Source organism: Papilio machaon, chromosome 25, assembly GCF_912999745.1.
Source record: "Papilio machaon chromosome 25, ilPapMach1.1, whole genome shotgun sequence".
Taxonomy (NCBI): domain Eukaryota; kingdom Metazoa; phylum Arthropoda; class Insecta; order Lepidoptera; family Papilionidae; genus Papilio; species Papilio machaon.
This window is the reverse complement of record NC_060010.1, coordinates 5589673-5603918: the sequence shown is the minus strand read 5'-3', so window position 1 is coordinate 5603918 and position 14246 is coordinate 5589673.

The window sequence follows — 14246 nt, the reverse complement described above, 5'->3', positions numbered from 1 at the left end:
AAGATAATGACAGAGATGACGATATGTTTTATACAGAGATTTTCGTCTTAGAAACCGATGGTAAATACTCGTATATATCAGGAACATCATATAATAAAAGTTTTACTACGAGTATACAGTAGCTATGTACGTCATACCATAATGTCTCAAACATTCATAATTTCTCGAATTCAAATTCCGAAAAAAAAAAAACTTTAAATGTAAAATTGCAATAGAATCCTCAATGTTATCGTCATTTGAAAGTAGGTCGTCTAATTGATATTAAAAACAGGGAGCCCAAATCAATCTTGAAGCCCACGGCAGCTTTCTGCATCACCGAGCCACCGCGACTAAAGCAGGGTCCCACGCATCACTGCCCACCCCCCGCCAGTCTTGCGTGATGGTGTCAATATACGGAATATTGATGAGATAGTCAATGAAAACCTTAATGACAGTGATTAAACTTCAAGAATTCACTGTTGATATTTTACTTTTAGGATGACAATCTGCAGTTCTAATAGTTATGTGAAAGTCCAAGCTCAACGGATCAATTACTATAAAGTGATCCACTTCTTCTTACGGTGAAGGAAAACATCGTGATGCAACCTGCACATATCTGAGAAGAAATTTAAATGATATGTGTGAAGTCAACCAACCCGCACTTGGCCAGCGTGGTTGACTATGGCCTAGTCACCCCTAACTTGGGGTAGGATCCGAGCCCCTCGGTGGGGACGTATAGTGAGCTGATGATGATCCACTTCTTGTTTAAAAAAACTAAGAAAGAAGTATTCTGAGATTTAATTGATAAAATAGGAAATTCATAATAACTTGAATAATAGAATAGTTACAGGAAAGAACAATCATGGATTAAATTAGATTGTCATAAAAACTCGAATTATCACAAAGTTTAGCTTCAAAAATAAAATACCCAGACAAATAATCGTAGAAATTTTAATCGCACAAATTGAGAGATTACTATTTCAAAATATTGCGAGCAATCGCAAAATGAGTGTGTCGTTGTCTATTGTCTGTACAGCAATCAGGGGTTGTCAACTGCTGGGTCGCTGAATACTTCACAATGCGGGCAGCGCCTCGGAAACCAATCGAAATGATTCGCTGCGACAGATTAGAGTGGCCCAGGTAGCTATGGGGCTACCGGTTTTATATTTCTGTTAAATTTAAAAATATGTTCACATATTACATACGCATTGGTGACTTTGTCTAATTGAAAGGTGAATTTTTAATAATAAAATAATCTCATTGATCATTTATTGAAAAAAAATGTTGTGCAATTTTAGAGTTAAAGTAAGTGTACCGCTGGCGATACGCTGTAGAGCTGGACCTGCGGAAGCTACAAGCGATGGACTAGCAGGGGACGATGTAGCGTAGGCGATTTCGGCGATTGTAGCGAAGGACAAGACCCACTTTTGGTCGCTGCGCCAGCGGACTAAGTTAAAATAAAAATTATTACTCTATACTTTCAACTACAATTTAGAACTTGAAGAGACGAATTCTATATAAATCTCTTCTTAGTTCTCGCTTACGTAGTACAGAAATATCTACACAAAATTATAAATCTATAGATCCAGTAGTTTGAATTGTGTGTTGATAAATCAATCTGTCAACTTATTAATAAATAAAATTAACAAGATAGCCTTTTTGCTTAGTTGTGCTTACAAGTTACAATAAAAATAACGAATAAAATATAAAGTTTGCTAATGTAAAGGTTTAAAGATTGAAAATTATAAGTTAAATTTAAAGTTACACGTTAGATATTACTCTTCTAGTATATGTCAGTCTGTTACTTCTTTTAAACACAATACCTATAGTTTTAGATTTGTTACTGTAGAATTCAATTGCAAGGGAATATTTGCCCAGAAGAATCTTAGTATCAGGAAACTGCAGTATAATTTGGCATTCATATATTATAACAAGGGAACTTCCACTACCATTAAGTAGGTTATATCAAACAATGTCACTCATTAATGACATAATGACATGACTGATGACACCACTGACAAATTGTTCCTCCATAAACTAATGGCTCTTGATCCCATTATAAATTATGGTTAAGTTACAATTTTACTAATATTATAAATACGAATGTATTGATGGATGGATGGACGTTTGTTTGAAGATATCTCCAGAACTGCTGCATAGATCTAGATGAAATTTGGTATAAATGTAGAACATAGTCTCGAAAAACACATTGGGTTATAATAAAGTTTTTCTTTAATTTCGGGCAGACAGAATCTCGGGTGACAGCCGGTAAAAATGATAATTACCTAATTCTTACTTTATTATACCTATAAATTAGTTTTTGTTGTTATAAGTTTGTAAATACTCTATATCTCTATATACTAGCTTTATATAATAGTAAATAAACACAACAAAGGTAAGCTCCTTTCGGATTACATGGCAATTAGTTGATTGCTTCAACCCTTCCGACCTCAGTCGCTTTGATGCCTTTATATTAGTTATGTGTTAAATGGAAACGCAAATGTTGATCAACATTTCTATTATATGTTAAACAAAAGACTTTAAGAAATCATTGATATAAGCTTCTGTTTTCTCTTATGTAGTAAATATACTAGATATATAGTGTGATCTGACGTCTGTACCATTAACCTAGACTATTTGGTTTTTTTTTTTATAGGAGAAGGGGGCAAACGAGCAACGGACCGAAAGTTATTTGATCGGACGCCCATGGACATCCGCAACACCAGAGGAATCTCAGATGCATTGCCGGCCTTTAAGGAAGGTATACGCTCTTTTCTTGAAGGTCCCTAAGTCGTAACTGTTTGGAAATACCGCCGAGGACAGAGTATTCCACAACGCGACTGTGCGAGGTAGAAAGTTTCGTGAAAACCTCGTCGTTGTGGAATGCCACCCATCGAGATGGTAACGATGAAATTGGGCGCTCTGTCGACTCGTGCTATGACGGAACTCAGCGGCTAATTAACTTTATAAATAACTAGCTTTTACCCGTGACTCCGTCTGCGCGGAATAAAAAATAGAAAACGGGGTAAAAATTATCCTATGTCCGTTTCCTGGTTCTAAGCTACCTGCCCACCAATTTTCAGTCAAATCGATTCAGCCGTTCTTGAGTTATAAATAGTGTAACTAACACGACTTTCTTTTATATATATAGATATTTCTTGTAGTTAAAAATAAAGTTTATTTCCATCATGAAACTATAATATTCATTTTCTGACAACTGTACTATTTAAAATGATATTGTCCGAGGAGTATATTATGAACTTGAAACATTTAAAATCTGTCCTATAGTTACTTAAATGTTAATGTAGGTGTATGAGTCTGTTACCTCCCACCCCCCACCCCCTCAGTCGCAGGGCGCCGCGTAATGTCTCCTACAAAATCTGCGAGTGCTCGGTGCGTTAAGTGTGTAACGTGCCGACTTGCAATGCCGAATTTATGCATTTTATTATTGTAACTAATCTAAATATACGAAAACCGATTTTGCTACTTTTAGTTTTTATTTATTTTTAATTTACTTAATTATATTTGAATAAGTCAGTCAATTAAAGACGTACAAATTTGTTTTTTAATCATTAAATTTTGCGTACTGTAGTGCATTTAACATTTTCAATTTAGACGTAACGCTTAACTATGTCTAGTTTTACTTTAAGTATAAAATTTGAAAAGAAAATAGCTATTGGATTTCCATATTCTATTTAATAGGTCGTTCGGAAAGTCATTTCGTTTCTTCTCGACTTAGATTTCGTGTATATTCTAAGAAGATGCACTGGAAGGTAGGTTGGAGCTGATAAAAGCATTATTAAACATAGAAATAAACATAGAAAATAGACACAAAAATAGAAACAAACATAGAAAATAGAAATAAAAACGAAACGACTTTCCAAACTACCCAATATATCGCCTACATTACAAACGAAAATATTTCTTCATTATGAAACTGTGTTCGTCACAGCGAGACCGCACCGTCTCAAACGAAGGGGAAGCCATCATCGTCAATCAGAAACTAACATAAATATGCTTTTACCATCCCCTCCTCACCCCTGCACCCCGTTCATCCCTTAAGTGAGGGGTGCAAATGTACCTAAATGTACACGTAGCGCCAAGCTGGGGACATGTGTGCGCATGAAATTTTTAGACTCCGCGGACATTATTGAAATGTCCCGGATTAGTACAGTACTGCAACATGAATAATTTAAACGTAACGAGACTAATTCCTAAGGGAAAAGATCTCTTAATTTGCGAGGAACTGCGTCCTTTTGGAAAATGATCCGATGAACACTACAAAGTTGCAAGTATGTAATTAGTATACCTTTTTAAGACTGATGACATTAAAAAGAAAATCTAAAGAATTTTGGCCAAATTAATTACGCATTAGTTTGAAAAAAGTTGAATTACGCACAGAAACAGTAATTATAAGAAAGAATTCTAAGAAAGTTCTACGAAAATGAAGATTATTTAACATAAATACGATAAATAACACTTTAAATCTAAAGTAATTACTAGGTCATTTTTGTAAGTTAACTGGCAGTTGACCGCGACTTCGTCTGCTCGGAGTTAAAAAAATCTAGTTATAAATATAGTCTACTAGCTGTCGCCCACGAGTTAGTCCGCGCTGAATTAAAAATAAACTTTGTAAATAGCCTATCTCTTCCTTCAGACTATGTTCTATATCTGTGGCAAATTTCATAAAGATCCGTTGAGCCGTTCCAGAGATACCTTCTAACAAACATACATCGCATTTATGATATTAGTAAGATGTCACCCTGGGATAGTGTAGCATTCCAACAATGAAATAATTTCACAAATCGGTTCAGTAGTTTCGTAGCCTATTAAATACAAACAATTAATAAAATCTTTCCTATTTATAACTTAAGTATAGAAGAATCATTTTAAAAGAGACCCCTAATAATTCAATCGTATTAAATAGAGTGTAAAAAATACTGACAAAACATTAAACAAAATTAATGTGTTGTTGCAAATATCTGTTTGACGCAGTTGATGTTACAAATAATTTAAAATTCATATTCCTGTATACACGATATCATCACCTATAACGATTACTCATAACTGACCCCCTGTCTCTCCCCTGTCCGTTCATTCCCCTGGCCACACCTCGGAGTCACGCGTTCAAAAGTTAATCTGAATGTAATTGTGGACGGGGTTGGACAACCAGGTGTCGTCTTCTGTTAACTACGCTGTGACACACAGCCGTAAAGAATAGTAAACAATTTTTTCATTAAAATTTATTACAAAGACATCTGGATATATTAACTTACTCTGTTTACATATAAATAACCACAAATAAGGACAAAATTATTACCCCAACAGTGAAATCACTTTTTGTCGTCCGTTGTACGTACAGACTATATTGAAGTTATTTCTAAATTTACTTTATAATTGTGTTACAAAAGTTAACGATTAATATAAGTATTTTTTATGTTAAACTAGCTTTTACCCGCGACTCCGTCCGCGCGGAATAAAAAAAAAGAAAACGGGGTAAAAATTATCCTATGTCCGTTTTCTGGTTCTAAGCTACCTGCCCACCAATTTTCAGTCAAATCGATTCAGCCGTTCTTGAGTTATAAATAGTGTAACTAACACAACTTTCTTTTATATATATATAGACTAGCTTTTACCCGCGACTCCGTTCGCGTGGAATAAAAAACAGAAAATGGGGTAAAAATTATCCTATGTCCGTTTCCTGGTTCTAAGCTACCTGCCCACCAATTTTCAGTCAAATCGATTCAGCCGTTCTTTAGTTATAAATAGTGTAACTAACACGACTTTCTTTTATATATATAGATATTTTGTTATTTAACATAATGGCTAACCGGTCAATATTACATTAAGTTTATCAAAATTAAAACAGTCAGCTCGTTCTTAGCATCTCTATGTCACACGTATGATCAGCCGGGTCAAACGAAACTACCGGTGTTCCATATTGACAGAGCGACACGCGATACAGCAGCGGTGTCTTGTTACGTGAGCTGAGGATATTTGCCTATACTGTATAGTCCGGTCGCGGAGCAGGAAGAATTTCGTACATTGAACTCGCATTACCTGTCTCTGTCGCTCCCGCGTAAATACAATGAGTCTCGCTCGCACAGAAACAAAGGCCGCCGTCCTCAGGGATTCTAAACCTTTAGTTTGTTTGTTTGCATAATAAAAATTTTATGGGCTCCGTTAGAAGGATTACCGAAAAGGTTAATTATTGGTTAGTTCGAAATGAACAATCGAAACGAATATTTGAAAGACGGAAGTGCAGGCATTCATCTATTTTATTGCCGGCTTTCCGATAATTAATTTTTGGTTTTAAAATATTATGCAAATGAATTCTTCACTTCTCGAAATTGAACAATAGAGCAAAGTAACAGTTACTCCGAAACAGAGGAATCAGATTCTGTTTTTTGATTTTTTATTATTAGATACTTGTCTAGATTTTTATTTTTACTTGTATTATTAAATCTAAATAAATGATTTATATAGTAATAACTATATTTTATAAGTTGGTAAATTTTCTTTCACTTTCAAATAATTCATGTAAACCGCACTTAATACAAAAACGTTTGGAACCTCTGTCAGTAGATAAAGAGGTCATTGTACGAAATTCTTCCTGCTCCGCGACCGGACTATAGCAAAGGGGAACTAGCTAACTAGTTACCGGACAAAATAAAGTACAAATCTGCAAAAATCTTACTGATATAAATGTGAATGTTCGGATGAATGGATATTTGTTACAAGGTATCTCTAGAACTGATAAACGAATCTTACTGAAATATTGCATAGATTTAAACGGAGTCGCAGGCGATTGCTAGTACAAAAATATATTGTTGTAATAAAGATGGGTAGTGTACACGTCCCCTGTATAAAATCGATGCGTACATCTGGTTAATTACTGAGGGGTTTGTGGCCGAGTGGAACACGCGATGTCTAGTTGACTTTTAAATATATTAGATCCGTAATGCATTTGTCATTATTGAGGTTAGTTTGATATTTATTTGTTTCATTTTTATGTTAGGTACAGTGAGTTTTCACTGTTCAAATACTTGTACAAAAACATACAGATTTATCTACTTAAATGCCAAAAAGAAAATGGAATGAGTAATAACAATCTTATATATAAAATTCTCGTGTCACGGGGTTCGAACTTAAACTCCTCCGAAACGGCTTGACCGATTCTCATGAAATTTTGTGAGTATATTCAGTAGGTCTGAGAATCGGCCAACATCTATTTTTCATACCCCTATTAAGTTTATATTTGCCCATGATAGTTGTATATACGACAATTTTTCTAGTAAATAAATACAATCTTACTAATATTCTAAATGATAATGTTTAATGAATGGATGGATGGATGGATGGATGGATGTTTGTTTGAAGGTATCTACTATGGCTCAACAGATCTCGATGAAATTTGGCACAGATGTAGAACATAGCCTGGAAGAACACATAGGCTAATAATTTAGTTTATTTTTTTATTTTTAGCGCTTTCGGAGTGGCGGCCGACAGCTAGTAATCTAATATGTGAGAGATAATAACACTAGTCCAAGTTAGGCTCAGGAAGTCGCAAGCTTTTTCATTAACAAGAACTTTTGCGAAATACAACCTTGATCCCTGTTACCATACAAATATTTCTCAATAACAGCTCTACATATCTGGTCGTATTGACCAGTATAATTTGAACCATGATACCATATAAAAGTGTTAGCGGTCTAGGTCATTTATTTGGTCTATCTAATCTACCCCAGCATCAGGACATATGTGCGATAGGAATCTCTGTTCCACTGTAATTAGATGATACAGTAATAAAATCATTGCCGCGTCATTGTGGGGGCGTTTATCTGACATCTTTAAAATGGAAGACCAATTATGTTTGTTCTAATACGTAAGGGACTGGCTTTTTTGTGTTGGGGTAAGTTTTGACATGAGTTAAGTCGCATATTGTTTGTAATTTTGTGTATTTTTAACTCAATAGTCGCTGAGTCCACAGCATTACGCTGTTCTGCTGCTCGTCTGGTGCAGGACCACGACAAAAGAAAAAGGCGACAGTGCAGTCTTTTCTGACGACGATATATGCCGGAGACCACTATCTAGTCCTCTTCTTGAAGTAACTTTAATGATGAAAAGATTGTGTAGGAAAGAGAACTACACTTTTTTCTGTAAATCCCCTCCTCCATCATAAAGGTAGTCCATCATCTGGAATCCTTCAACTCATACTATATCTACGGATAACCTTGCTTATTGGATATCCACTTGCTTTGTCAACTTCTGGTATAAAAAAGACTTCTAAGTTAGTGATCATTGTGGATTACTGTTTGCTTCGTGATCTCTATTGATATATCGACGCTGGAAAGCATAAACGCTGTAACCCTTGAAATCGCGAATATGTTTTTCACACGTTAATAATTTCAACCATTATCAAACGATAATGATTTTATTATAGGTTAGCACAAACTATACAACATTGCTAAATACCGCATGCTTGTAGACGTATCAGCTCACGAGTTATCATTTTTTTGCTCTCCTGTAAAGTTCATACTTTCGTGGTTACAGCGTTTACGCTTTCCAGCGTCTTTGTTAATCTTACTAATATTATAAATGCCAAATATTTGGATGTATGGATGTTTGTTAGAAGGCATCTGTAGAACCGCTCAAAGAATATCAATGATATTTGGAACAATAGTATAACATAGTCTTGAATAACATATAGGCTACTTATTACTTTTTATTCTGCACGCAAAGAGTCGCGGTCGACAGCTAGTACAGGATACGTATATGATTAAGCTTTGCTCACTGCAGAATAGCTGTGTTTTAGTCGTATGTTGATATATATGTGTATGTATTATGTGCGCGTGCAGGCGGGCAGGCGTGCAGGCGGGCAGGCGGGCAGGCGGCTGCGGCGCCCGGGTACCAAAATAAACTAAAACAAAATGCGCGGCGTTTCACAGGAAAAGCTTTTAAGCTCGCACGCTCCGGATTATGTATGCGAAAGGTCGACAAGAAATATGTCTAAAATTAACCAAGAAATTCCACTGCACAACAGTTAAAATAATTGTAAAATTTTAATGGGAAAAACACTTATATTTAAAAATAGTGCATCTCTTTTTAAAATATAAAATGATGATGATAATATGTTTTTCATATGACTAACAACAAGGTAATCTATTTCGCTCGTATGTAAGTTTGTTTTTATGTATGTTGGTTTGTATGTATGTAAATTTATATGTGAAGTGTCATTCGAATCGTCTTCTCACCGGAGTGTCATAGACACCTATTGGCATCGGTAGAAAACACAACCAGTGAAAACAAATTCTAGATACAAACGCCATACGTATTTTTACATCTAAGTATGATTATTTTTTGGATCTTTTAAGAGTATATAGTAAAATAAGAATGTATGTTGTTTAAAATCTAAGTTATTTAGTTTAAATAAAACATCTTTGTTTTAAAATGCAGCCAATAGATGGCGCTATCTATTAGAATCTTAGTCAGATTATTAATTAAAGTTAATTTATTATACAAGTTTTTTGACAGTGAAAAACTACAGTAAGACAGCTTTAAATTATAAATAGAGTGACAAATATTATATTTGTAGATCACATATAGCATAACGCCATCCGCAACGCACAAGGTCGCGCGTCACTCCAGCCGAGAACATGACATGAAAGCTGTGGAGTAGGTATTCAAATAAAATTTTAAATTGTGATGGAATAATAATAGAAATAGTCTTACAAGTTAAAATATTTTTTTCCGTAATAATATCGCAAATTGGAATAATTTAATTTTTTTCTGCAACTTAAAAATAAACGTTTTATACGTGCATATAACTTAAAACTTTAGATTCACATAATATCAAGTGACTATAGCTATAGATAAATATCTATTAATTTTCTAAAATTCAGGTCTTTTTCTATGAGTTTGACTACTTATTTTAAATTAATTAACATTAAAATATTAATAAAATTACCATAAACATCTACTCCACGGCACTGTTGTTCTCCATTAGGCAGGCGGCGCGATGCTTTTTGTTGTGCGCTATCAGCGGTTAGGGCACTACACGGTTCTGATAAGAGCTCAGACAACCGACCTGCCCAGCGGCAATGCACATGGTAACTTACAAACCCATCTCTAAACACCTCAGTAATATCAAGTAAAATCAAAATGCAGCTTAGGATTTTTTTTCCTTTAAATCATTTTCCACTTAGGAATTAGACACATCCATATAACATGTGCAGCCGCTAGTGCAAAAGGTAAGAAGTCTCGCGACCAGCCTAAGAGACTTCAAAACATACCCTATTTTTCCCTACATAAGAATTCAAAGTAGAAATTGTAACAATCGCTTAGAAAATTTCTTTATTTTAATTCCGCAGTTCTTTTAGTATTGTGGACATTCATAAGCACTGAGATTATTAGTCATAGATTGTTGTTTTAACAAAAATAACACTTCACTCATCTCCCTAACGTGGGAAACACAAGGTTTTATAAATCTTAAAGTTCTGGCTAAAGCTTTTAGATTCACTTCACTAAACATCAAAATAACCAAAAACAACTTCTATTAAATCTCAAATCTGTTAGTAAATACTCGTATTATAATCAAGTAGATAAAAATGTATTCAAAGGCGTTAAAATTACACGAAAAAAAAATCTTCAACGATTACAGAATTACGTATACATCATTAGACAAGAAAGCAACTGTTTGAGCGGATAATCGCACGCGATCGAATGGAAAAGCACTTCCGATGTCCCCCTACAGATAAGAGGGCGTGATGATGCACAAATGTAAAATAAAATATGAATTTCAACTGATCCTTAACTGTTTTACTCTCAATCTAACTTCTTACTAATATTATAAATGCGAATGTTTAGATGGATGGATGGATGGTTGTTTGAAGGTATCTCCAGATTGGCTCTACGGATCTCGATGAAATTTGGCATAGATATAGATCGTAGTCTGGAAGAACACATAGACTACTTGTTATGTTTTTAATCCGCACAGACGGAGTCGCAGACGACAGCTAGTTATTAAATGACGAAAGACAAATAAAAAAATATAAAATATTGCCATATTTGATTTGTTCCAAATATGCTTAATATTATAGATGTTAGACCAATTTTAAACTTTGTATAATATTTATGGGAATGCATAAATAGATACATTAGACTGGGAGTGTGTCAGAAAGTGGCATTGGGTGTCATGAACATTAAGTTCCGACAGTTTATAGAATTAACTTCCGTATTCCGTTGTATACAGGACGATTGTTATTTCAAACTAGCCTAAAATTAAATAACTGATTTTCTTTAAATATTTTTTAACTAGCTTTCGCCCACGATTAAAGAAAAATAAGTATCCTATATGTTCTATGTCAAATTTTATCAAGATCCGTTTAGCCGTTACTGAGATAACTTCAAACAAACATCCAAACATTCGCATTTATAAAATTAGTAAGATTAGCAGTGAAATGTGGAATTACTATTAAAATATAAATATGCACATTAATTTTAACTAATATGGTATATTTAAAATTGCATTGTATTGTTAACCTACTTGTAGTTTTTGAGTACAAATAGTAATCTATTTATTAAAATTGAATAAAATTGTTTTGGTTTTCTAATATAAAAAAGTTAAGTAATAGGTTAAAATAAACACTTACTAAACCACAAAATTGATTACATTCCTATAACCAAAAACACTTTCACACCTCTAATAAAATAGCAACTGTAAATCACGTAATGTAAAACGATATAATAAAATATGAATATCAAATCACTAGAAAAACGTAAGCAAAACATAAATCTATCATCGAGGAACACTTACAAACCATTACAACTTCAACACAAAATATAGTGCGTTTATTTTTACAACACGCTGTATAAATGCACTTAAGAGATGGGACGTAAATTTGTCTGATCAAAGAGTTTCGGTTCGATTCCCGTCGTTACTTCTGAGGACTTAATTGACGCGGTCTAAGTGGGATGAACAGAGATGGGACATTTTTCAATTTTACAACTCGCCTTCTTAATGGTATTTTATTGGACGAGAAGATTTTGAACTGAGCTGTGACGTATTTCAACATTCATTTAGGGCTTTTATTATATTTCCAGTATTGGAATTAGAGCACTTCTAGATCCTTTCAACCTAATCTTTTCACAGAGTATAGTCGGATGCCAAGACCCACTTTGCATAAAATTTAACTAACTAAATAAGCCTTCACTGCATTATGTTTTACCTCAAAAGGCTTAAAATCATAGTGTTTATAGGATGACCCATTTTTAGGCCTAATAAAAAGGGTATATATTTAAAAACTTCGTTCACGCAACAATTATATGTAGACTAGTAATGTCCAACATTTTACATCACTACAAACATACCAAAAATGACTTCTACAATATTTTAAAAAGTTTAGTAGAAATGCCCCTTAATTATATTAAAACATCTTACTAATATTATAAATGCGAATGTTTAGATGGATGGATGGATGTTTGTTTGAAGGTATCTCAAGAACGGCTGAACAGATCTTAATAAAATTTGGCATAGATCTAGATCTTCTAGATAAGTCTGGAACACGTAGGCTACATATTACGTTTTTTTTTAATTCCACGCGGACGGAGACGCCGGCAACAGCTAGTTAGAAATAAATTGCACTATTAAATATTATTTTTATTGCTTACATTTCATTAGTTTAGATCACATTTATTTGAGCATTAAATAAAAAAATATCAAATTGTTATTGAATTTATATCAATTAATTGGTAGTATTTTTGATGAAATATTTTAATAAATTAAATATTTATATTCAAATTTATTTTATTGCCAATTTATTGAAGGAATAGATGAGCATTCAAATTTTTTACATTATAATAAATTACATTTCAATCTATCTATATAGTCAGAAAGTCGTGTTAGTTACACTATTTATAACTCAAGAACGGCTGAATCGATTTGACTGAAAATTGGTGGGCAGGTAGCTTAGAACCAGGAAACGGACATAGGATAATTTTTACCCCGTTTTCTATTTTTTATTCCGCGCGGACGGAGTCGCGGGTAAAAGCTAGTTTAATATAAATATTGTTTATCCGATGGATTGTTTAATGAGCATGTACCTTAACTTCAATTAGGGATCAAAAGAAATTTTCGGATGATATATTTTTATCGCACATCCCACTTTTATCATTCAAATAATGCATGTCGTTTTTTATATTTGAAAAATTGTTTACCGCCGACGCCATTTTGAAATGTTTTCGTTTGAATGAACACAGAAGACAGACGTTAAGTGGAAATTATTCCGCGTTTCGTCTGATAAGTGTGCGTCCGAAAAACCTAGTTTTGTCTCCTTCCCTTCCAACCTTTTTCTTATATGGAACAGATGGGAAAGTAAAGTGAATTTAGAGGAGGAGACGCACAGGAAGGGGAAATATTTTCTTTCTATGCGTCAGTTTGTCAATCAACGCATTTGCAATTGCGGATGACCATGTGCTGCGATGGATTCTCTTTTTTTGCGTATTCAGGTGGCCGCATGCTCGTTTGCCAATTTTTTATTATATAAATATATATACTAGCTGTCGGTCGCGGCTCGCGAATTAAAAAAACGTAATAAATAGCCTATGTGTTCTTCTAGACTATGTTCTACATCTATGCTGAATTTCATCTAGATCCGTTTAGTCGCTCCATAGATACCTTCAAACAAACATCCATTCGTCCATCCATCTAAACAGTCGCATTTATAATATTAGTAAGATATGTTTTATCTTAATCGTTAAGAAAATATATTTTGTTACGAAATTTATTTCAATTGAATGAAAAAATCTATATTTTAATTGATTTTTAACATTTAGCATTTTCATACAATTTCTGTGTGCTTGTTTGTTTGTGTGTGGGTACAAATAAAAACACATTTTAATGTTACACAATTATTTATTTTCTGTTTACACAAAAATACACATTGAAAATTACACGCCAAAGTTAATAAACGCTAAACGAAAGAAATCACAGTTGAAATACTCTCAGCGAAGTCGCCATTTTGCGAATAACTTAATAAAACATTTAAACATAATATGTGGCAGTTAAACTAATAAATAATAATCACAGTTTTAGTAAATAATGGAAATTAGTCAATAAACGAAACGACCGCGTACGTAATTTAAACAGATTCTGTGGACCTAGTACGTACATTTGTGACAATCGCCATCGTATCGTTATCAATAAAAATTGTGTTAAAATTTGTGCAGAGCGTTTGTGTAAAATTTGTGGTGTAAAATACACCGAAAAC